The sequence below is a fragment of the Spermophilus citellus genome, assembly GCF_964194105.1.
Source record: "Spermophilus citellus genome assembly, chromosome: 14".
NCBI lineage: Eukaryota > Metazoa > Chordata > Mammalia > Rodentia > Sciuridae > Spermophilus > Spermophilus citellus.
In genome coordinates, this window is record NC_138194.1 from 5,769,275 (window position 1) to 5,791,760 (window position 22,486).

Genomic DNA, 22,486 nt, shown 5'->3' on the forward strand with positions numbered 1-22,486 from the left:
CATAAAGATGCATATGTCACACTTTGAAAAGCTCTTAATTGACTGCCAGAGCCATGGTGAAAGGAGAATAGAAATTTTTTCAGCTGCATAAGATTTTCAATGAATTCCTGCAGGATGTGGGTGGATATCTTTGATTTTAAGATTGAGTCGATCAGTAGGAAGGAATTGTAGTGTCAGGCATTAGAACCTCATCTTTATTATCCAGAATTTATGCAATTCATTTCCTCTCTGAATTGAAAACATACTTAATCATCGCTTGGTTAACGTGGGCACTGGTACACTTAAAGGCTGGAGAGGAGCTATTAGAGAAAGGTGGCCAAGTCAGGCTTCACAAGACTGCCTTTTACTAGGAGGGTCACCAAGACCCAAAGTCTCAGAACTCAAATTCATCAGATGCACTCAGATTTGGAGAGACTTGACTCACTAACAAATTCTCAATTCTGTGAGGACAAGATTGAATGACAAGGCCTGGGGTTGTGGCTCTGTGGTAGAGTGCTTGCCTTGCTTGTGTGAGGCCCTGGGTTCGATACTCAGCACCACATAAAAACAAATAAACAAAATAAAGGTATCATGTCCATCTACAACTAAAATAAAAATAATAACAATAAAGATTGAACAGCTATGGGCAAGTGAGATGCATCTGTCTTTCTTTCCTGGTCAAAGTCAATGGAATCACCAAAGAATTACTTTTAAAAAGAAAGAATTCGTAACCATGTGGGGGAAATGATAGAAAGCTCCCTCACTGAGCCAGATATTGGAATGATTTCTAAAAGAGAGAAGGCAGCAGGAATTATATTTAGGAGGAAAACAGTCCTAGAGAATACCCTGGGTTAAAACATGGAGCAGGACCAGGCTCCCAGCTAATACAGTGCCCCGAATTGTTCTTTTATTCAACGAGTATTTGTTAAGCGTCTTTTATGGTCTAGCCACTGCTTTAGGCACTTATCACATCAGTGAACCAAGCAGGATTTTTGCCCTCTTGTAACTTAGATTCTGGGGAGATGAGATACACAATAAAAGATGAACTTGGTAAATAAACATGTCAGTGCGTCGGGAAAGGATGGGTGCAGTGGGAAAATGAGCCAGCGGATCAGGGCAAGGAGACGCAGGGGAAGAGGGTGGGTATTGAATGAGGAGAGAAGAAAGCTAAAGCAAGCAGGGTCCTGGGGGAGGGCACTCTGAACCAAAGGGACTGTGAGCTTGATGGTACCAGAGCGGGAGAGCACATCAGGCATGCTGAAGGACTTCAGGGTGTCCAGAATGGCTGTGGAGAGTAAACTGGGAGAGTGGAAGGAGAAGAGGTTGAGAGGTCACAGAGAGTCAGATTAGGCAGCCCCTGTGTGAACCTTGAGGTTTATTCTAAATGACATGGGAACAATTCTAGGGGCTTGTGCAGAGAGGGATGTGCAGGATTTGAGCAAAGGTGTGATCCTATCAAGGTATCCATGCTCAAGGGCTGGACTATGGGTGCCTGCGGAATGGACCACAGCGGGAGGGCAACAGACCCAGGGTAGCCAGCAACCGGATGGCCATTCCGAGCAGGAGAGAAGCAGGATAAGTGATAAAAGTGGCCAATTCTGAATATATTTTGGAGACAAAAGGAACAGAATTTCCTGATGCATTGGCTAGAGGATAAGAGAGAAAGAGAAAAGTCACAGGTGACCTGTGTTTTCTGGCCTGACCACCTGAGACAGGACCCCTACAGATCCCTAATGAGGTTTATCCCAAGGTCATGTAGGTTTGGTGGCATTTGGAAGAGAGGGAAGGTATCAAAAATCCCATTTGGGATCATGTTGGGCTTGAAATGTCAACTAGATGCTCATGTGGAGCTGTCAACGGGCAGTGTCCAGGGGCTGCAGTTGAGAGGAGAGGACTGGGCCGGAGGTCTCTATGTGGAGGTTGTTGGGACACGCATCATGTCTAAAGCCATGAAACTGGATAAAATAGCCACATGGGGGGACTGTAGATAAGGAAGAGAAAAATGATGTTCATTGATGAAAGGAGAAAAAAGCCAATGATTGTCGCAATGAATGCCCCCAAGAGATGTGCTTAGCCTTGCATGCCCATTCCTGATTCAGAAACCACGGAATCCTTAGCAGGCTGGAAAGACAGAGACCTCCGTGCGTCAGGAAAGACATCATGTCCTTAGATGGATGTCTCTCTGTATGTATTTTTTGGGTTTTTTCCCCCTCTCTCAAATTACAAAGCTATGAAGACTTGTTGAACAATCAAAACAGTACAATGATGTGCAAAGAGAAAGTCCATTGTCCTTTCATCCCTAGCTCTGTCGCCTCCGAGGTAACAAATGTCAACAACCTGGCATTGAGCCCATCACATCATTTCCATGGCTCATTCACAATGCCAAGCATTTAGACAGACCACAGACACAGGGGTGTGTTTGCATGCACTTCGCTTTGACAAAATAAAACCATATCATACATGTTACTAGCTTTTTAAATTTTATTTATTTATTTTTGGGGTAGTCGTAATTGGACCCAGGGGCACTTTTCCATTAAGTTATATCCCAAGTCCCTTTTTTTTTTTTTTTTTTTGCATTTGAGACAGGGTCTTACTAATTTGTGAAGGCCGGCCTTGAACTTGTTATCCTCCTGTCTCAGCCTCTCCAGTTGCTTAAATGACAGGGTGGGCCACCATGTCCAACTAGCTTTTTAGAATTTAGGAACATATCATGCATATCCTTTCAAATATGTAGATATGGATTCGGTGCCAATGTGTTCTCCTAATATTCCTCATATAAAATTATATGTGTACAGACACATTATATATTTGTATAATATACACATATATATAATGTACATACATTATACATATATATACACACCAATAGAATATCATTATGCTAATTGGGATCAAGTTTTTCTTCCCCTTTCTCCTTTCAGTATCTCCCCAAAGCCTCCCTTTCCCCAACTTGACATAGCCCCATTACCAACTCCATGTAGAGCATTTCATGGTTTCACCCCACGTTCATTATAAACAGAAGTGTGTATACAAATGTAGACATTTACACACACACACACACACACACACACAAATTCCATTTCATTACTGGAAACCATAATACATACAATTCTCTGCATCTTGCCTTTCTCATTCAACACCCTATGGAGATGGTTTTTGTTCACGTGGAGTAGCTCTAATTCCTTCTTGATAGAAGCTGCATAGAGTTTTATGATGCAGACACACAGTTTATTCAACCATCTTCATGAATGTTTATTAACTTGGTTTTAAATTTTACATACAGCCCTCTGTAATTCTTCTTGCATTCCCACTGGCTGCAATCCCAGGCTGCATTGGGTCAAAGGCTATGTGGATTCTTTAATAGATGCTGCTGGACTATTTCTTCTCAAAACACAACAACAGTCATCTTTTCACAAGCAATGCATGAGATTGCAATAGATAATACCATTTTTTTTAATTTTTTCCAGTCTGCTTGGTGTAGAGTAATATCTCATTATTTCAATTTGCAATTCCCTAGCTGCTGGAGAGTCTGGTTGACTTTAATATCTTTATTAGCCACTTGGATTTGCCATTCTGCGAAATATGTTTTATACCTTTTGCCCCTTTAAAAAATTGGAATGTTTTATGTTTTGCTTATCAATTTGTAAGAACTGGCTGTATATAAGAAATATTTACCCTTTATGTGTTATCTGAATTGCACATATTTTTTTTACCTGACTTTGTTTTGGTACGTTTTGCCATTTAAAAGTTTTAAATTATTATACAATCAAATATGTCTATCTTTTATGCATCCTGGGTTTCTGGCTTTAGTTAAAGATGTTCTCTATCTCCTAGTTTTGCAAAGTGTTTTTCTAAGACTTATTGTTTACACTTAAGTTTTTAATCTGTTTGGAACTCATTTTTTGATTTGTTGTGAAATTGAGATACAAGCTCATTTTGTTCTAGATGAATAGCTGGTTATGCCGGCACTATTTATTAAGTAAACCATTCTTTCCCACAGAATTGAAATACTACCTTTGTCACATATTAAATTATGATATATACTGAGATCTATTTTTGGATTCACTCTTCTGTTCCAATGGTTTGTCTGCTCTTATACCAATACCATGTGGATTATATTACAGTGATTTTGATTACAGCACCTTTCACTTGAAGGCGAGGCTCTCATTATTTATCTCCTACATACTTTTCTTTGCTAGTCAAGCATTTATATTTCCATGTGGATTTTTAAATAATTTTATCTGACTCTACTCTTCAAAAAGAGACCTATTGGGATAATAGGTAGAATTATGCTGCAGTTATTAATTTAGGGGGATAATTTATATTTTTAAAATCTGTTAAAATGTCTGTAGTTATTTCTTCCAAAAACCTATTTATCACAACTTTAAAATTAACAATTTCTTGATATAAGTAATGTCTAATCACTATTCTAATTCCCTAATTATCTCACAATTAATTTATTTGCTAGACTCATGATCTAATAAATTGAAATTGGTTTACAAGGTCTCTAAATCTTTTTGAAGCCATAGATTCTAGATTCTTTCACATGTTTTCTGGCATTTTGCTAAAGAAGATAGGTTGTTTTCCCAGTAGCATTTCCCTAGACTGAATTTTGATAACAGCACCCGTCTGGTGTCATTTAATGTATTCTTCTATCCCCTGTAGCTACAACGTATATATTGGTGATTCCATCTAGAGGTTTGATCAAGAGTAAGGCTCAATTTTTCTGGCCAAGTATTCAACATAGAAATTGGTGCACAAGGACATGCATGGTGGTACTGTTTTGATCCCATCATTCCTTCTCATGGTTAATTGGAGCATCTTTAGAAGTTTCTTCTACAAAGGCATGGTGTCCTCTTCAACCACCTGATGTCTAGAACTGCAGTTCATGCAAGGAAACAAGGTAAAGGGTTGATTTCCAATGAACTGGTCTCCCAGAATCCTCCAAAGGTGGCCTCTATGGTTTGTTTTGTTATGATCTAGTGGGTAGAAGCATGTTAGGTGTATTTTCAATCTATTATAATCGCTCTGCTTATATTTCATAGACCTGTGGGAACCCATTAAATTAACTCTTGAATCTGTGGACACACCCTGGAGTCTTTGAGACTGAACCCGAAGTTTAGGGCAGGTGCATTTCCTTCCCTAGATCTCTGAGTTGCAATCTGAGGGAAAGTAGATTGTGGGACCAAATGCCATCTCCTGGGGAAGACGGAATGTGGAACCACATCTGTGCACTTGGTTTTACTGGCTTAGTCACTGTGTCTGAGCTTTTTCTGTGAACAGAGTAGAAAACGGTGCTTATTTATAAGATTACATAGGTCATGAGTTTCTACTAACAGTTACAAATCAACTACAGGATTTCTACTTAACTCATTGATTGCAACTCTGTGCACTGAACAACTGTAGTCATTAACAATCCCAACAGAATGCCTCATCTACTGTAGGCCACTCTGTATACACAATAGTCCTGGAATAAGTGTCTTCATGCCTCTTCTAATTCATGAGATTTCTGTGAGTGACTTAAGATATTTTTTGCAGTTCTTTTTGCTGTAGGCCATAACCCACTAGGGATGGGCTATCCAATGACAGTGCTTTCAAGTCACTTTAAATAGGCGGTATCTATGTGGCTGTGCCACCAACCTGATTCCAGTCAGAATGATTTGATTTTATTTTACAAATTTTTAGGGTTTATTTTTAAGAAGTTAAGATGGTCATATAATTATGTTTCTCTCTATGAACATAGAGGCATACATATAGACAGATAGATAAATAGGTGGTGAAATCTATAAACAAGATATATTCAGAAAGACTCAGTTTCTTTCTCTGCTATATCTCCCACAGGAAGTTATTTAAAATTGTTTTTAGGAGCTGGGCATATGGTTTGGTGCTAGAGCACTTGATTAGCATGTGCAAGGCCCTGGATTCAGTCCCCAGCAACACAAAAAGCAACAACAACAACAAAAAGATTTGGTAGGGCTGGGGTTGTGGCTCAGTGGTAGAGTGCTTGCCTAGCATGTGTGAGGCACTGGGTTCGATTCTCAGCACCACATAAAAATAAATAAATTAAATTAAAAATCTCATCAACAACTAATAAAAATATTTTTAAAAAATGACTTTGTAGTCTATTAACTCCATTTTCAAATATAAAGTGATACAGATTTTTACACATATATGTACGTACATAGCATATGTATATGTGTGTATCTCCTTTTTCTTAGTTATGTGTCAGAAAGCTGTGTACTCTTTATCTTGTTTAATCTCAGAGATCACTTCCTCTCTCTGACCTTTTGGATGTTGTCACCTGTGGAGTGGAGTTCCCACACCATCCAGCTTCTTGTCAGCTTTGAATTGACCTGGCCTGTCCTCAGTGGGTCTTCAAGTGTGCTGTGTTGTGCCTCCCCTTCCTCCACAGGAGAGAAGTTTTATTTTTGATATTAACTTTTCCGATTCAAGGACAAGGCATGTGAAAACAAGAGGATCTCCGTCAAATCTTATGTTAGTATGTAATTTAATTCAATCCTAATCCAAATTTTATGGGGACTTTTTAGGGGAATTTGATAAGCTGGTTAGACAATTCATATAAGAGAAATGCACTTAAATGGCCAAGAAATTTTAAAATAATAAAAAAGTGAGGGAAGACTCCCCCCTGCCAAGATTTTGGAGTGTACCCTAAGAATCTACAGTATAGCCATAGTACTCCAGTCTATAGTATGGATTTCATTATACTGAGTCTTCTGCTTCTGGCTCTGGTGAAGTCATAAAGCCCAGATTTAACCTCCTCCTAAAACAAGTATAGTACTAGATACAAAAACAAAATAATTGTTTTCAGGCACTTGACAATAGGCAGCGTCAAGAAGGAAAACCATCAATGTGATGGCCAAGCTAACATTTCCACAGCTTGGCTTACTGCAAGGACAACATATCTGAGTTGCAGCTCATGCCGGAAGCCCCCAGCGTGACTCTAACTTGACAGCACAGGGTGCAGAGTCGGGGGACAGCGAGGCAGCTCAGAGCCACATGGGGGGCTCTGAGGGTCCAGAGGGCTCCCCCTGAGAGCCCAGCTCAGAACCAGTTAGTAAATGTATGCGTGGTCTTTTCAGAAGGCTCTAACAAAGTACCGTGGACTTGGTGGCTTAAACAACACTTATTTCTCTAAATTCTGGAGGCAGGAAGTCTCACATTAGGGTATCTGCACCATCAGGATTTTGGTGAAGGCCCTTCTTCCTGGTTACATCCTCACCTGGTCTTCCTTGTTGCTTGCAGGACTGGGGGAGGACTATGTGCCCTCCTGTTTTTGTAAGGGCATGAATCCCATCATGAGTGCCTCACCCTCATGATTTAATCTAACCCTAAGCACCTCCCAAAGGCCCTGCCTTTAAATGTCATTACATTGAAAGTGTTGCAACATGTGAATTTGAGGGAAGACATAAGCATTAAGTCCATTCAGAATGAAAAACCACATGAGGTGAGGTGTATTAGTCGGGGTTCTCTAGAGGAACAGAATCAACAGGAAGTATAATTATAAAAAGGGGATCTATCAGGTTGGCTTATGTAACCAGAAGCTGGATAGTCCACAGTGGCCATCTGCAGGCTGCAAAGCTGGAAGAACCAGTAGCTGCACAGCCCAAGAGGCTGAAGCCCCAGAACAAGAAGGATCAGCGGTGCTACCCTAGTCCAAGACTGAAGGCCTCTGGAGACTCACTCACAGAGTTTGATCTGGAAGAGTGGAGAAGCAAGAGTCATATATCCTGAGAAGATCATAACAGCAATCAAGCAGGTTCAAGAAGAATCAAGCTTGCATCTGCTGCTGCTTCCTTCTTCATCCAACTTTTATTCCATACAAGCCATCATCCTATTGGATGGTGCTGCCATGCTGAGGGAGGGTCTCCATTTCAGTTGGCTATCCCACATGCCAATCATTCCTAGACACAACCTCATTGATGCACCCATAAGCCTCTTAATCCAATCAAATCGACAATTCAAATTAGCCATTACATGAGGAAAAGACCACCATAATGGACCAGCTGTAGCAATCCCCAGAACTAGTCCTAGACTAAAGGCAGTTGACCCAAGTAACAAATCATGAAGGCAAGTTTGAAAGAGTCAAATTTATCCCAAGTAACTTAACTGTGTCCAAAAGCAAAGACCCAAAACATTTAAAGGAATGAAACAAAAAATCCAGTATTGGACAAGACAAAATTCAAAGTATTTGTCATCCAGTAAAATTTACTAGGACTCGAAGTGATGTCTGTGAGATGACAGAATAGAATTTTTCTACCATCTTCTCCATGTGGAAGGATTGATTTTGACAGCAACCCACAAATGAGAGCACCTATGTGGGAGGCTGGGAGTCCAGTGTAGAAGTTCCATCACATAATTGGAGCAACAAATTTGAGAATAGATGCATTGAAGAGAGCAAGAAGAAGAATTTTACTTTGTTTTTATCATCCTTCCCCCAAAGCAGCACAGCTCATTGCCAAGAGAGACCCCTTCATCATGCAATTTCTTCCATCAAGGAAATGAATGTATAATGAGTGGGTGTCTGAGTCCCCCATGCACACAGGATGCTGTTCCAGAGGTTCACTTCTTTCTTGCATCACCAGGAATACTGAGTGATTGGCATAACTGAGTACATGGGAGAGGCTGGGAGCAGGGAGAACAGGCAGGGACTTACGTCAACTGGGTCTCAGAACTCAGCAAAGAGAAGCTTTAAGCATCCAACCTGGATTTGCAGGATCAAGGGAAGGCAAACAATCTCAGAATCCCACTCCCAAAAAAGAGAGAGCAAGAAGTATACACCAGGCACATTCATAGAAAAAACTCTGGGAAACCTAAGACTTCTTATGTAGGCTGATTGGTGAAGGTATTTCTCTCTAAGTTTAGTCAGTAAAAACTGGAGCAGATAACTACTTCTTCAAATGAAAAAACAGTAATGCAAGACTTCAAGAAACATGAAAAATCAAGAAAATATGATACCCCTAAAGGAAACAACAATTTTCTAGTAACTGATCTAAAGAAATGGAGAACTATGTAGTGCCTGACAATTCACAATAATCGGTTTAAGAAAGCTCAGCAAGTTACAAAATAGAGAGCTGTTTTAGTCAGCTTTTTCTGCCACTGTAACTAAAAGATCTGACCAGAACAATTGCAGAGGAGAAAAAGTTAATTTAAGGGCTCAGGATTTCAGAGGTCTCAATCTATAGATTGCAGGCTCCATTCCTCGGGGCTTGAAGTAAAGTGGGACATCATGGTGTAAGAGTGTGGCAGAGGGAACAAGCTCACATGATGATCTGAACACAGAGAGAGACTCTACTTGCCAAATACAAATATATACTCCAAAGTCATGGCCCCAATTCCCACCTCCTCCAGCCACATCCTACCATGTCACCACTCAATAAATCCCTACCAGGGGATTAATGACTGATTGGGTTAAGACTCTCACAATCCAGTCATTTCTCCTCCTATCCTTCTCACACTCTCTCACATGTGAGATTTTGAGGAACACGTCGCATTGAAACCATAATGAGGGCCAATGGTTTAATTCACTGGTAGAGCACTTGACTATATCGCCTGAGGCTCTGGGTTCAATCTCCAGGACCACAAAAAGAAAAGAAAAACAATTAATACGGAAGTGGCTCGTTAGGTGGGGGGATGGCGAGGGCCTGTACCTGGCACAGGGAGGGAAGGGCTACAGGCCCATTGGGGTCAGAAGCAGCTGTCTGGCAGAGGAGAGGGTGGGACGAGCCACCCCCAAGGGCCGGGGCCTCCCTCCTTCTTCCAGGAGCCAGAAATGGAGGTAAGAAAGGGATGGTGGAGAGCAGCCGCCACCTCCAGACCTGAAGGGGGAGTCTTGCTCCCTGCCCTTTCCCACGCCTCTTCCTGGGTCACCCCACTGTAGCCACCACTGTGTCACCCTCACAACCAACAGGAGGCCGGGCTGTCCTGTTCCTGGAATACCCGACACCCAGGCCACAGGCAAGGAACTGCCACCATGCCACGGGGGAAGGAGTTGCAAAGTGGGCCACTGGCCCACAGTCACAGGGCAGGCGATGTGACACTGGGATGCTGACTGGCATTCTGGCCTCGCGGTTTGTGTGCCAACCTCCCATGCTGACCACTGCCTGCTGGCATGCCCTGCTGAGGTGTTTCCTAGGCCCACTAGCCCGGTATGAGCAGACAGTGGTGCCACACCTATTTCCAGCACAGGAACCAACAGAGGAAACCCACCCACGGCCTTCTGACCATCTTCAGCTCCCTGAAGGTGCTGTGGACAGAAGCAGATGGGGTCTGAGCACAGGGGCCTGCAGAGGCATATGCCCCCAGGCACACATGGCACATCCATCAGGCCCGGGTGGCTCACACAGGGAGGTCATTTTCAGCTCCACTGTAAGAAGCTGCCAGCTGGGGCACCTGTCCTCCCCTTCCTGACGGGGAAGCCAATCTCGGGGGACCCAGGCTTATGCCCATGTAGCCAGGCCAGAGAGGCCCTGGGTTCTGGGTTTGGGGCCAGGTCCAAGTCCAGGTCCAGCTGGCTGCATGGAAGCCCCAGGCTTAGCAGGTGAGCAGGAGCGGTGGCTCCCAGGACTGGCACCTAGGAGGCGCCTTGAGTGCTCGTGCTGGATTGACACAAAGCTCCTTCCTCCACACCACGTCCCCTCCCCTGAGCTGTCCTTTGATATCTGTGAGCCAAAGAAGGCAGCGCTCTTCCAAGAACATGGCCCTCCTGCCACAGGGATCACACAGGTGAAATGCCAACCCTGTGTCCTGCTCCCCCTAGAGACGCAGGACAAAAGGACCAAGCTTCCTCGGGGTCTTCCTGGCCCTCTCCTTGCCTGCCCACCCCCAGCCCCCTCCTAGTATCTATTTATCAAATACAGATGCACAAATTGCTGCCGATAAATATTTAATGCGCGGCTCTGCAGAGAGGGCTGGAGTATTTGAAAATCTACACACACTCGCGGCCCCCAGCGCCCACTTGCCCCTGATGGTCTAGGATGCTTCAGGGCCAAAGACCAACCAGGGACCAACATGGGGAAGGCTGTCAGCCCTCCTCATACAATATAAGCTGAACCTGAGATGTTAACCCGTGGCCACCAGCGTGACCAGGCATCTGCCAGCCTGATTTCTGCCGGCTGGACAGCATGCAAACACTGCCTTATGAAGCCTCAAAATGAATCCGCACGTCTCCTCGCAGCTCCCCAGAGCCTGGCCTCTCCTGGCACCTCCTCTGCACAGATGAGGAACAGCACTGGCCAAGAGGCCAGCCTCCTGGGGACAGGAGGAGCCAGAATGAAACCTGTCCATCTTCCCGCTGCGAGGTTGTTCCTGGTCCCTCTGGAGGGGCCTGGGGCTGGGGATACAGGCCAGGCAGGTGGGACAAGAAGGTGAGTCTGACAGTACAGTCCCCCAAACCTGCTTTATCCTGCCACCTAAAGGCCTACGCATCCCATGACAGACAGGCCGCCTCTCGGGTTCCCTCCTCCACTGGGGCTGGTGAGGAGCTCTCTGCTGGGCCCCTTCAGATACCTGACCCTCTGGCTCCAGTTTTCAGAGAGGCACAGGGACCTCAGGGGTGACGTGTGTGGTGGCCACCAGGACCAGGGTCTGTGGGTGATCCTGCAGGTCCAGCACTGGAGCTCCAGCAGTATGGAGGGCCTGTTCCCCCGACCCAGCCCTGGTCCCCACTGGCTCACAGCAGCCCTTCCTGATGCCCCCGAGGCATGGCTGGAATCCACCTGCAAAGCCAGGGCTCGCTGTGGGGTGGACGTCTGTCTGCCCCCAGCCTCCCCAGGGCTGGAGGTCAGCCCTGTGTGGTGGGAACCACAGTGGTCTTGTCACCTGTATCTGCAGCAAGCTCCGCTGGGACACCTGGAGAAAGCCTGAGCCAACCAACAGGCGACAGCAGTCTCCCCTCCCAGACAGGGGACATGGGGCATGCACAGACATGCTCATCAGCAGCCAGGTGGCAGAGCTGGAGAATGAGTGTCCAGGCTTGGCCTCTGGGCCAAACAGTGTGGCCATCCTGCCAGCCACTGTCAGGAGCTGGCCTGGCCAGGTTGACATGAGCAGAAGGCCCACGCAGCCCCCCACAGTTCAGTGATTGCCCAACACCAGGGGGTAAGAGAGGGAACAGCCTGAGCTTTCTGTCCTCTGGTGCCAACCCTGACTTGTGCCCACAGGGTCCACAGCCTTCTGCCCTGTGCAGGCTCAACTTCTGCCCAGGTCTCTCAGCCCTTGTTTCTGAGCCAGCGTGTGTGTGTGTGTGTGTGTGTGTGTGTGTGTGTGTGTGTGTGTGAGAGAGAGAGAGAGAGAGAAAGGAGGGGGAGATACATGGGTGGGAGGGGAGTGGGGGGAAGGAGGGAGAGAGCGAGGGGGAAGGGAGGGGGAGAGAGGCAGGGGAGAGAGGGAGGGGGACAGAGAGAGGGAAGGGGCGAGAGGAGAAAGAAAGAGGGAGAGATGGGGAAGGGAGAAGAAAGAGAGAGGGAGAGATGGGGAAAAAGAGGGAAAGAGAGGGGGAGAGGGTGGGGTAGAGAGAGAGATGGACGGAGAGGGAGAGATGGAGAGAAGGAGAAGAGAGGGCAGAGGAGGGAGCCCACTGAGGTCGCCTGCCCCCCGCAGCCCAGTGGCAGATGGATGCTCTGTTAGGGTCTGTAAACAAGTCGGGATGGCGCTTGGCATTTTGCCAGAGGGAGTGGTTTGTGAGTTTGTGCCAATGAGCCATTAAGTGTGGAGATTCCTTATTGGTTGGCTGCTGTATCTAGTTTATGTTAATTAAGATAAGCTGTGTGGAATGTATATATACCCCTCCTGTCCTACAATAAATGGCTTCCACTCCTGCTGTATCAATGTACACAAGTTGTTCGTCACCCCCCAGTTATTTTGCTGCAGCCGGACTGCGGCAGATGGTGGCCCGTACAGGGAGCCCCAGGACACTTGGGGGTGACAAAAAAAGCTGCCCGTCCCTAGATAAGGCGAGAGGAAAAATGGCCATTTTGAGAAAATGGGGAAGATTGATACAGTATGTTTGTGTCTTGTTTTGTCTCAGTGTATTGTATAGTCTTTGTGACGAAAATATGGAAGGGGTATTAGGTAAATTGATAAGGGAAAGAAGCACCCCAATGGAACCAAGAATAGTTAGGGAATGTGTTGATGGAAGCCCAGGAACTCTAGTCAGAAAGAAAAAGAAAGTTCAGAAGAAGAAAGATTATCAGGAAAAAAGTTGCAGCAAAAGGCTATTACTGAATACTTTTCGTTACCGGAGGGTACATGATTCAACGTGGCGGATGCCACATGCACAAGCTAGTCATATTGCAGCAAGGACTTTCCAATCCAAGCGGTGGCAGTGGCTCTTCCCCGCCCCCCCCCCCCCCGCCCAGGGAGCAGGATGCCACTGCGAGAGCCCAAATCCAAACCTAACCCGGAGGCTCTTGCTCCCTGTGCCCAATGGTAGTTTGAGTCCAGAACACTCCCCAGACTCTCCCTGGGGCCATCTGGGGCTGCCCCAGATGGATGCTGCAGGCCGAAGATGGCCCGCATCCCTGAAGTTTGATCATTTCCAAGGCCAGTAATTTACATTGGTTGTCCCACACCTGGAGGCTGATGAGTAATGAGCACTATTAAGGCTTATTTCAGATGTAAAAAACCTTGAGATAATGTACAAAATTGTTCAGAAGGTTATTTTCTTAGTGCAATGCTACAGGATTTTCTTTAACCAGCATTGCTGGAGTTCCTGCCTTCATCCCAGTGCCAGTGAGGATGAAAATGAAAGAATTTCCAGTGTTGATGAGAACCGAATGAAACTTCGGATCAAGCTAGCTGCCTGCAGAACTTACCTGGACTGTGATTTAAGCTAGCTGCCTGCAGAACTTGCCTGGACTGTGATTTACCTGGACTGTGAGTTAATCTATTGAGACACTGCTTTACCTGGACTGAGACAACAAACTGTAATCTTCAACAAATTGTAACTCGGTATCTTTGCTAACGGTGTCATTGCTGGTATAATTTTTCCAAGGGCTTCTTGCATGGAGCCATCAATTGGCTTGGTATTGTGGCATTTTGTATCCTCCCCTTCTGCTTGTAGCAGATTATTTATGGTGTTTGTGTAAAAACCACTATGGTCGTTATTTAAATTAAACAAAAAGGGGAAATGTTAGGGTCTGTAAACAAGTCGGGATGGCGCCTGGCATTTTGCCAGAGGGAGTGGTTTGTGAGGTTGTGCCAATGAGCCATTAAGTGTGGAGATTCCTTATTGGTTGGCTGCTGTATCTAGTTTATGTTAATTAAGATAAGCTGTGTGGAATGTATATATACCCCTCCTGTCCTACAATAAATGGCTCCCACTCCTGCTGTATCAATGTACACAAGTTGTTTGTCACCCCCCAGTTATTTTGCTGCAGCTGGACTGCGGCACGCTCTGTGCATGACAAGCAGCCGGGGGTCTGGAGAAGGTGAGGAGGTGGAGAGGACAGGCTGGTGGAGCTGGTCTTGTGTGGCCAGTGGAAGAGAAGCTGCAGAGCTCGGCAGGGGGAACTATGACAGAGGACACTCTGGGTCCACCACAGAACCCTGCTGGGGGCTTCAGGGAACCCTGGCCTGGGGCTTCCAGACGGACCTCTGCAGGCCAATGGAAGCTGTGTCTGAAAACCCTGGCAGCTTCAGGGAAATGGTTCTGGTGAGCAGGTTCTTTCTTCTACTAACAGTACGAGAGGGAGTGGGGTAAGGTGGAGCTGGAGGATTGGAGTTAGATCTTAGAAGGAACTTTTAGACATCTGTGGACACTTCCAGAAATATCTGGCTTCAGCACCAAATGTACTGAGGCTTCAGCATGCCATCATTGCTGCCACAGTGTCAGCCATCAAGGAGTGCCTGCCAGGGATAGTCTTTGAAACATACCATCTTCAGGGTTAAGGGAACTGGGGACAAGAGTGACACCATCTATTGGTTTACAGTTGAAAAAACCAAGGGCCAGAGATAAGGCTGTTGGCCAAGTCCTCAGGACCTGGGACCCGAGGCCTAGGACTACTCCTGACGTGGAACAACGCAGGGACAGTGGATGGCCCTGGGCACTCGTGTGACCGTGTGGGATCTCATAAGGCAAACACTAATGATCACAGAGATATCGAAAGAGAATTAAAAAGAGAGAAGAAAGGTGGGGAGAAAATCGATGAGGCACCTTTAGCTCTGGGGAGAGAAGCAGGACATGAACACAGGCCATTCTGAGGCTCTGGCCTGATGCCAGGTCCCAAGTCCTTGGAAGGAACTTTAGAAGGAAGTTCTGCAGGAACCGGCCTCCCAGGGCGAAGGCTACCACTGCGGACAGACTGGGCAGGGCCAGGTCCCAGGGGGAGGGGCCTGGAAGGGCACTGGGCCTCCATCCAGACAGCCTGCTCCCCACTGTGTAGATAATAGAAACCACAAAATAGCAATTACTGTATCCAAAGCTGTGAATGAACAGGACAGGCTGGGCCTTTAAACACGGCTTCCCTCCCCTAGCCCTCCCCCGCGCTCACACTTGGGTAACAAGCTCACAGCTCACTTTTCCAATTATTTCACTCACCTTGGGTTCACCAATTACTCCCCCATGCACGTACCACCCCCTCCGCCATGCCGGGGATGCGTGATTGGTGACGGATCGTGGGTCTGTGACAACTGGAGTTTGTTGCCATATTCCTAATTCTTGTGGGTGTGTGGGGTGGGAGAGGCCCAGGCCTGGTAAAAAGCCAATGTGCATAGCGTGTTTGCACACAGGCGTGAGGCCCACAAAGGTGCATGTGCCCTGCCACAGTGGTGTGTGTTCCGCCTCTGCAAGCTGCAGCCCTGACCCGCCCTGCATCCCAGGTGCCAGTGAAGAGGGCCGAATCACCTGTGCCCTCCTCAGGGAAGGGGGGCTGGGAAGGAGGCACCAGAGGAGGGGGTGTGACCCACAAGAGCCGCTGTGCCCTCTTCCCCTGCTCTGCAGCTGCTGAAGGCCTAGTGGGCAGGTGCCAGGCCCAACCACCTCTCCCCGCGTGCATGTGGCACCAAGCAGTGGCACATCCCAAGGAGCCTGGACCCTGCCCCAGGACAGGCGTCCTGATCTCTTGCTGTACCTGCTGGCAGAACCAGAGCCAGCTCAGTGCAAGCCACGTGGGTTGCGGGTGCCTGTTCCCCACCTGTGCAAGGCACTGCTGTGGAACAAGTATGGGGCCACCCGAGGCAGGGCAGGGAGGTAGAGTGAGGAACAGGCTGCAGGGAGAAACCCCGGCCAGACCTCCGGGCATTAAAAGCCCTTCAAATATGCCACTGCCATCTCCCGGCACACCAGAGGCACATGTGACCAGTCAGGCTGCCCAGCTTGTCCCCTGAGCCCCGTGTGGGCCAGTACCCATTGGCCATGCACTGGACCCTCCTGAGTGTGGTGCCATGCCCATTTCCAGGTGGAGAGAACTAAGGCAGAAGGAAGCCACGTCACTCGGGAGCTGCCACTGGTCTCAGAGGTGCAGACTCACCCGAGGACCACAGGCAGCAGTGAGCAGAGCTGGACCCAAGGTGAGTGGCTGTCTCCGGGCCCATGCGCCTGCTCCCTGGGTTCACAGAGGCCACCCGAGCAGTAGCTTTTGCCCTTGGAGGCAGGTTCCTGCAGAAGTCGATGGAGGGTCAGTCCTGTGACTGATTCCCAGGGACCCTGCAGCTGGAGGAGTGCTGGTGGCCAGAAACACCAGAGGACTCGGGCGACCCCAATCCCACTGCCAGTGTCTAGAGTGGAGGGTTCCTGACCCTTGCTGGCCACTCCCAGTTTCTGTGAACACGTGGGTCAATAGAAAGCTCCCCTGGGTAATAAAGAAGTAAGCTGGCCCTTGGGCAGCATCCTGTCTCTGGGCCCCCTTTCCTTGCGGAGTCCCTATGTGGCTTGGGGCCTGGCTGGGGCAGGCGGGGAGACAGGCCAACGGGACACCTGGAAGCAAACCCACCCCTTCACCCCAGCAGGTGGCTTCTGCCTCCCTCACCCCCACCGTGGGCTTCAAGGGCTGCGCTGCCTGGGGCCTCCTGCACTTGGGCCAGTCACCACCCAGGCTGTTCAGCTCCCAGGACTTCTGCACCCTTGGTGATCTCCGAACTTGTCTCTTGGGACGCGGCAGTGCCTGAGGTGCCCTGCCTCCTTCTCTGCCACCTCATTCCCTCCCTTCCTCACTGTGAGGACCCTGGTGATCCTCCTCAGGGCCCTTCACCTTCTCTGCCCGTGACCGGGGCCTCCTTGCAGGGGCACCCCAGGGACACCTCCTTGACACTCACGCTGCCTCTGTAGAAGCCTTCCCGGGCCAACCTACTTCATGCTGCCTCTGTCCCGCCATTCACCCTGTCATGTGTGATGGCTGGATGAGTGAATTTCCCCCTCCTTCTGCCAGTAGACTGGACCTTGATGGTGGCGGGCTCCTCCACTGCTGTGGCCATGGCACCTGGGGCTGCCCGGCTCTCACACACACTCGGACTTACCTTGGCACGGAGCTGAGCCTGGGGTTCTCCCAAAGCATCGGGCCCCCGTCCTCTGTGCATCATCTCATCAGGCCACACTACGATCAGGCCACCCAGACCTGTGCCGAGGAGGATACTCTCTCATGTGTGTGACCCATAAGCTGCTATGAGGACCTCCCCAAAGCGCCTGCATTGACTCCTCCAGTCACAGAGCAAATCGCAGCAAGAGCTTTCACCATGGGCTGAGAACCGTGCCCGTCTGGTGGCAGAGGATGTGGCCCATGCACACAGCCCTGGCCAGGTGTGCACAGGGCCGCTGACAGCCCCATTGAGGAGGCGGATCCTGCCCCGGTCCTGCTTGCCCCCTCCTGGGAAAAGCCCCTCTGAGGCTCAGTCCTCCTTCACCCACTGCTCATGCCAGGGAGAGCCCTGAGCAGGGCCACCTGGCCACCTTCAGCCATGTCCCCTCTCATCTTTGCCTCTTGGAGGCTGAAAACAGCCTCGTTTCTGGGAAAGTGAGAGAGAGGCACAGAGGACAGTGTTCAGCTTCCCTCAATAGCCTTTCCTGGGCTCCATGCCAGGGAAGCGGAACCCTCTCGTTTTCTAGATGAGAAATCCCAAGGGGGAGAGTGAAACAGCATCTCTGAATCGGAGCTGGGGCCGTGTTCCAGACAGACTGAGGCTCTGGTGGAGGGGACCTGGCACTGGAAGGCAGTCTCCTTGCCTGGCTCTGTCCAGCACCAGCTGGGTGACCCTGGGGCAAACCTCATGAGTGGGCACAAAGCTCTGTGCTAGCAAAGACAGAGGGGGGCCCTGCCGAGGCCTGGCTGAGAGCCAGTGGATTCCGTTTCCCACTCGGCTGGGTGTCCTCCTGGCGAGGCCGCTCTGGGCACACGGTTCCCCGGGGCGGACTCTTTCAAAATGTCCCTGTGCGTGCAACTGCCTGCCCATCTACGCACGTCTTTAAATGTTTAGAATTAGCAGATTTAAAGGATGAGATAAAAACCTGAACAGAAATGGAAACCCTAATATCCTCCCCTGCCCACCGGCTGGCTCTGCTGAGGACCTTCTCTGGAGCTGCCCTTTGTCTTCCTGAAGGCACACGTTGGGCAGGCACCATGCCAGGCATACCCAAGCACACTCTCAAGCCATCCCCAGCCATCGGGAGGGACACGGGGGCCCATTTGGTGCACAGAAAAGCCATGGCTTAGGCTGCTTAATAGGTCTGCCAGGTGCAGGCTGCTGGGTGGTGACACCAGTGCGCCACAGCCTCTGCTCCAGGAAAGAGCCCAACCCAGGCGGAGGGTCCTGGCAGCTGTGAAGGCCGAGCACTGTCAGTTGAAGCCGAGCGCAGCCCTTGCGTGAAGACAAGTGTAAAAAGTGGGTTTTGAAAATCAAAGATGATTTTTTTAATCCAGTGCTTCTCAGGCCCTCCCTGAAGGAATTTGGCTGACCATCTGGGATGCAGTCAGCATGGCTGATGTCAGGCTCTGCATGCGTCCCTGCCACCCTCGTGAGTCCTTCTGGCTGTGAGCAGCTGGGGTACCCCTGGAGGAGCGAGAGGAGACATAGTGCTTCCCAAGCTCAGTTGGCCACAGAGCCCCACTCCCCATACCAGAGAACCCCCAGCACCTCTCAGGGTACCCCAGGCCCCATTACCCTGCTGGGGGGATGTGGGAGGTAGGAAGAAGACAGGTGGCCATTCTGGCAGGAACGCACAACATGCAAAAGAGACAGGTCTTGGTGTGGGTGGCTTTTGCAGGAGTCTGGTTCTGACCCTGAGGGGTGAGTCTCAGGAGCACCAAAAGCCCCAAAATCTGCAGGCAAAACAGCTGCTGTCACCCCTCAAGGGCTCAGTTTAAATCACCTGTGTAAAGGGAATTGTTGTCTCACTGCACCTGGCCTCTGTCCCCTGTCAGGAGCCGTGTTTGTAGGCACTGCTGTGACTAATGCCCTTAACCCTGGGAAGGTCCTGGTGCTGAGCGAGTGACACCTCCCAGGTCCTTCTGCTGGGCACAGATGACCCCTCCTGGTGACTTCCAGGGGAGGAGCTGATAGAAGAGGGACACAGGCTCAAGAGGGCCAGCGTGGTGATGTAGCTGCCAGGGGATGGAGCTTCCAGGGACATTCTGGTTGCAAACAAGAGCAACTCCTGAGTGGCCATGCCCTCCTTCAGCCCTCTGGTTCTGGGTGTGGTGGGAACCTTGGGGATGTGCAGAGAGGCCGCAGCAACCCTGGGGACACGGCTTGAAAACCTACAGACCAACTGGCCAGACGCAGACTACTCTGCCAGGAAGATGCCTTGTCCCTTGGAGGGGACCCCAGGACTTGGGGGCTGGTCTGAGGTTGTCCCCTAAGGGATATGGCCACCCCAGGATGCAGCTGATGAAATAAACTTTTGCCAGGAAACGACCGTGGGGGCCCTCTGAGGGACAGCGTGGGAGGCCCTTCCTAGGGCACCCTGGCCCCGCCTGCCCCTCCTGCTGCCCACCGTGGGCTGCAGGCTGCAGGCTGTGGGCTGTAGGCTGTCTCTTGTCAAGCCAACTCTTTTGCAGAGTCTTGGGCTGTTTCTCCCCAGGGAAGTCCACACTAGCACACCGTGTTCCCAAAGGCACAAACCATCCTCGGGGGCATCAAGCCAGTGCATCAGCACTCCTCCACGGTTCTGGGATGGAGGGGGCTAGGCTGGGGGTGGCGGGGACTCGGGCTCAACGTCATGGCTGGGCCAGGAGTGTCCGCTGGAGAGGGAAGGGGGGCAAAGTCCCCTGCAAACAGCAGTGCACACAGTGCCTGGCCAGGTTAAGGGATGCTAAAAAAAATTCACTGGTGCTTTTCTCCTCTGATACGCAGACTGCTCAGGGCTGGAGATGCTGCTGGGTTTCATTAAGCCAAGGTGGTGGCTCAGGCTGGGGTGGAAAGCCACAAAGGGATGTCATGTACATTTCAGGGCATAGAACACAACTGTACCAGGCTCCTGGGGCCACAGCTCTTCACAGGCCTCCCTCCTGCCCCCCCCAGCCTCCCTGCAGGGAGCCTCCGCCCCTCCATCTGTGAGTAGGGTCAACATTCAGCTCACCTGGTTTGCATGTGACAATGTGCATGCTGAGTGACTGGACCTACATCACTGAGTCTACTTTACACAATGAGATCCCCTAAAGGATGCTGCAGGCCAGAGCAGCTCACTCCAGAGCTGAGCTGGCAGTCCAGTGCTGCAGAGGAAGGTCCAGAGCCCCTTGCAGTCTGTGGCCAGGGGAGCAGTCAGCTGCATGAAAACCCCCACTCTTGAGCAGGGCTGGAATGCAGAGTGCAGCCTGGCATAGGACGGGCTCTCACCTCACCAGTTAAGAAACCCTGGAGAACTCCAGCAAGTCACCTCCCTCTCCCAGTGCTGTCTCCCATCTGTGAGGTGGTGACACTATCCCTGTCCCCCAAGGGAAGCAGGTGGGCAGAAAGCCGGGGCTGCACCTGCTGGGGCTGGGAGCGGCATGGGTCCTTGTTCAATTTCCCAAACTGTCCATTATGAGACTAGTTCCAGCAGCAGCAGAAAGGGTTTTAAAGAGCAAAACTGATTTGATAACAGGGAAAGACTCCGGGCTCTGCTGTGAGCCAGAGACCACTGGAATGACAGAAAGTGCAGGGTTTGTCCTGGTTTTGTAAAAAGGGCCAGTGTTGGAGCTGGAGCCTCAGCTGCATGCCTGGGGAGAGGACGCCAGGGCGTGGGACAGGGGTCTGCATCTGCACCACAGAGTTCAGGACACACACCCGCCCTGGCCACCATGCTCAGGTAACACACAGCTGTCCTGCCGGGAAGAGATGCTCTCCTTCTGGTGTGCATGCGCATCCTTGCTGGGGGGCAGTTGCCAGAGGAGCAGTACAGGGCAGGTGAAGGGGACCACGTGGGCCACCACTGGGAAGCACTTCCCACTGGCCTCATTTCCCCAGGTGTGTGCAGGTGTGCTCCCCACCCAGGTTCCTGCCCCATCCCCTCTGCTGTATGAAAGCCTCTCCCTTCCTGTCACCCCACCTGGAGTTACTCATCTCCTCTGCCTCGTGGTTGAGCATTTATGGCGTCCCCTTCCCTGTCACAAAGAGCCCTTCAGGAAAGATCCCTGCATGTGAAAAAGGCAGCCACGTCTTGCTCAAGGACAAAACTCTAGAAGCAGGTGGCAGATCAGAGGATAAGGGCAGTTCAAAGGGGCTTGATCTGTGCTGAGGGAAGCCCCTGCCTTTGGCCTTGGCTATGAGTCATGGGTAGCTTGTCCCTCAAGTTTCAGGTGCTGGGTGCTTGGTCACAAGGTCACAGTACTGAAAGGTGGGAGTCTGTGAGGAGGGACTGAGTGCAGGTGACCAGGTCACAACCACCCTGGGGAAGGACGGAGGCAGGTCTGTGGGGCAGGGGTCTTGGGAGCAGATCACTCTCCTGGAGAGCAGGTTGACACGAGAGGAAGCCTGGATCCTCCCCATGCTCTTGCATCCGCTCACATGCGTGTGCCTCCTGACAGTGCCCTCTCCACCCTCTGCCATGCTGGGACGTAGCCAGATGGCTCTCACCAGCATGCTGGCTGGCACCATGCTATTTGGGCCCTACAGCCACCAGAATCATGAGCTACATAAACCTCTTTACTTTATCAAGCTCTCCAGCCTCGGGTATTTTGTTATAGCAATACACAGAGCAGAAGACAGACTCCTTAAATGCAAACTAAATTAAAATTCAGTTCCTCAGGCATAGTTGCCACATTTCAAATGCTCACGAGCCTTAAGGGGCCAGTGGCCCACTGTACTGGACAGTGCAGACAAGGCCTTTCTCTCTGTAGTCACAGAGTTCTCAAGAGGCTGCTTGGTACACATGGCAGAACCAGAGCACAAGTGAGGTCAGATTAGCCTTGATGACTGTCACTGGGAATCCCACCTGCACCCAACCTGGAGCCCCCTTTCTACTCATGCCCCCCCCTTCCACCACCAGACACCCGTACACATGCAGATACATGTGTCTTCAGCTTTCCTACGTGACCCTATCCACGGCTCTCTGTGTTCATACCTGCATGGTATGTGGAGA